General features: G+C 45.2%; 1 protein-coding gene and 1 pseudogene across 1 annotated transcript in view; both read left to right on the top strand.

Moving 5' to 3' along the window:
• The window catches only part of LOC144216049 (B-cell CLL/lymphoma 7 protein family member C pseudogene), a 5,213-nt pseudogene extending 2,963 nt beyond the window's left edge, over positions 1 to 2,250 (top strand).
• The window catches only part of TAB3 (TGF-beta activated kinase 1 (MAP3K7) binding protein 3), a 48,999-nt gene that overhangs the window by 1,446 nt on the left and 43,943 nt on the right, over positions 1 to 3,610 (top strand). The window lies entirely within an intron of this gene.

Raw genomic sequence — 3,610 nt, 5'->3', positions numbered from 1 at the left:
TAAATCCTAATTGCAACCTAGTTTCAATGTCATCTCTTCCACAAAGCTTTCTTCTGTACTTTTTCCTTGTTTTGTTTCTTTATCTGACAACTTACTATGTGACTTAACCCCTCTACTGTAACTGTCAGTGTGTTTCTTTGAGGGCATGGGTCTTTTGTATCTCTATGCTGAGTGCTCAGGTTCTGTTAAGTGAATGAACAGTGGATTCAGGAGGATTATCAGGTTTAACATTTTTAAATGATTATAAATGATATTTTTGTTCATCTTTCATATCCTTCCAGTACAAAGTTGCCACAGTTTGTGATCTTGAATTTCTGGGTTTAGGAAACTGATTACCTTTTTTTCTAATGTTTATTTTTGAGAGAGTGCACGCGTGAGAACAAGCATGAGTGGGGGTGGGGCAGAGAGAGACAGAGACACAGACTCTGAAACAGGTTCCAGGTTTCCAGCTGTCAGCACAGAGCCTGACGTGGGGCTTGAGCTGAGGCGAGACCATGACCTGAGCCTAAGTTGGACGCTCAACCGACTGAGCCCCCCCAAGCACTCCAGGAATCTGATTATTTTTAAAATCTTTTTGTTCTAATGTTTAGTTGCTGATTTTGAGAGAGAGAGCATGTGTGTACTTGTAGGAGAGGGGCTGGGGGCCAGGGAGAACGAGAGAGAGAGAGAGAGAGAGACAGACAGAGAAAGAAAGAGCATGAATCCCAAGCAGGCCCGGCACTATCAGCGGCGCTATCAGCGCAGAGCCCACAAGGGGCTCAATCCCGTGATCCTGAGCCGAAATCAAGAGGCGGAGGCTTAGCCGACTCAGCCACCCAGGCTCACCTTTTTAAAATCTTTTTAGAAGACAGGAACCTTCCAGGATTATGTGAGGGAGCCACACAGAATACATCAAGGCTGCATTTGAGAAACACAGGGTCACACAAAAATTCGTAACATAAAGAGTTGCTTCAGCTTTTATATGCAGACGTCTCTCGGACCACCCCACGTGCCTCCGCAGAAAGCTGCCACCTGCTCACCCCGCTCCGCTCCTACCCCACTTGCCTGTGCGCGCGCTCTCAAAATAAACGACCATCCAAAAAATTAGGAAACTTGTCATCTGTTGAGATAAAAGTAAAATGGAAAGATAGTAAATGTTTTCCTTTTTACATAGCCTAGAATACCTCACCATATTTTAAGTCCGTATTTCTCAGAAAAACTCACAGTAAAAAAAAAATAAACCAAAAGACACAACCCATTTTAATCATGATCTAATACATACCTACTCCTCATACCAGACTTTTGAATCCGGATTTACCATTACTATGTATCAAGCACTCTGCTATTTTCTGTGACTTTTTTTCTTTGATATTTGTCATCGCCCAATACATTTATTATACACTTCACTAATAGGCCACAGCCTACCTTTTGCTAAAGTGTTCTAAGTAATCTCTTTATAAAATGTGGAGATGATCTGCCTCTGGCATGTGTTGCTAGTCACTTGTCCCGTCTTTCTTTTTAAATAATGTCATTTGAGACTAAAGAGCTTGGAGGGCGGGCCAGCAGGCCGAGAGAGCGGCACCTGTCTGGCCCTGAGCCCCAGCCCGTGGGATGGGAGGCAGCCCAGCTGCAGCCTTGGTCTCCACTGTAGCTCTGCCAGCGTGGCCGGCAGGACCGTGCAGGCTGAGACCCGGGGCTGTGCCAAGGATGACATCCAGAAGGCAATGGTAACTGTGGAGAAGGTCTGGAGATGGGAGGAGTGCCAGGTGAGCCATAGGCCACACTTCCCTTCGTATTTTCAAGTTGGGTGCCATTGGTGGATCCTCAGGAGGAAAGGTGACAGAGGGCAGGCGGTGGGGACAGATTCCAAGGCCTGGAGTGGAGGGTAGGGGCGCCAGTCCCTTGGAGTGTCTCTCTCATCCTGATGGGTCGCAGCGATGAGAACAGTAACCACAGTTTCATTCGGAAACTTCCCTGCAGAAGGGCACTGAGCCCAGCCCTGGGGACACCCCCCAGCACAGCCACCCGACGTCTTCTGCCCAACCACTGGAAGAGGTCCCAGAGCATGCTCAGCCCCCATGGCTGGACCACGAGAGAGGTCCTGAGGGCATAACTGCAGGCAGCACCCATGCACCTCCATTGCTGACCAGGGAGGATCCTGTTCCAGAACTGCTGGAGGCTGAGGCTCCCCGCCGCCCCCGCCCCGGCCCCTGCTCCCAGCTCACCCTGTCTTTAAGCCAGTGCCACCTTCCCCAAGGCAGTCCTGGGTGACACAGTCACTCACGGGGCATCCCCATCCCAAACACATATGCCCACATGCCCCCAGGCCCTGAGGAGCTGGCCTGTTCTGTCACCCCAGTAGCTAGCCCTTTGGCTTTTTACAAACAAAGACCCTTTTGTTTAAAAAACAGAAAACAAAAAATTTGAAACACCTCAACCAGAGCAAATTAGATTTCCAATTAATTTAAAATCCTGTATTTTGTCATTCATGCTAGGTATTTTGTGTGCACAAGGCACTGTAACTAAAAGAGCATGCTTGCTTTTTGTTCTCAAGATCTGTAGTGCTGAAACCTAGAGGAGGATAAAAAGTTGAGAAATGTTATTTCAGGTGCTAATAGGGGTGACAGACACTCAACTTGTCAGGCATTTAGGAAAGGGAGAGAGCTGTGGTGATTAAGGTTGATTGGAGAAAGTTCACATGCATGTGGGGTGGATTTTGTGGTGTTCTATCAGATTTGAAAAAGCCATTACATGTGGAAGAAAACAGCATTCATGTAGGTGCCTGGGACTTTTGCTCCTACTTGAAGTTCATTTTTTGGGTAATGTTTAAGAGAAAGGAATTGAGAAATTAAAAAGCAAGAAAAATATGGTAAAGTGCTGAAAATATATATNACCAAGCTTTGTTATTTTAGCTCTCCTGTGGGTATAAATGAGGTTCAGTCAGGAGATTAAGTAGAGACTTGTATCCGAGATGCCTCTGATAGAAGCCAGTGTTTACCCCCAAATGGTAAAGTTCACGTTGGAGTATTAGGTTTACTGGGTAGTAAACCCCCTTTATCCACAGGGAACGTGTTCCAAGTCCCACAGTGGATGCTTGAAACTGTGGATAGTACTGAACTCTATATAAACTATGGTTTTTTTCTGTACATACCTCTCTATGATAAAGTTTATGAAGTAGACACAGGAAGAGATTAGCTATAATAAATGGGAACATTTATGACAATATACTGTAATAAAAGTTATGTGAATGTGGCATCTCAAAATATTTAATTGTATTTACCCCTATTTTTGTGATGATGTGAGGTGATAAAATGCCTCCATGATGAGTTACAGTGACCTGAAAGACGTAGGCATTGTGACATAGTGTTAGACTGCTATTGACCTTCCGATGGTAAGTTGGAAGGTGGATCATCTGCTTCTGGACTGCAGTTGACCACGGGTAACTGAAACTGCATGAGGCGAAACCATGCGTAAGAGGGGGGGACTACCATAGTTTCTGAATGATGGGGAGAGAGAATGCTCATCTGTCAAAATAAGCCCGTAAGGTTATTGTTCTTTTATAAATTGCCCTTTTTGGAACAGAAATGATTTGTATTGTAGTCCACATAAGAAAATTGTTTAGGTTTATTTA

This window comes from Crocuta crocuta, unplaced genomic scaffold (genome assembly GCF_008692635.1).
Source record: "Crocuta crocuta isolate KB4526 unplaced genomic scaffold, BGI_CrCroc_1.0 scaffold630, whole genome shotgun sequence".
NCBI lineage: Eukaryota > Metazoa > Chordata > Mammalia > Carnivora > Hyaenidae > Crocuta > Crocuta crocuta.
This window is presented reverse-complemented; position numbering and strand designations above follow the sequence as displayed.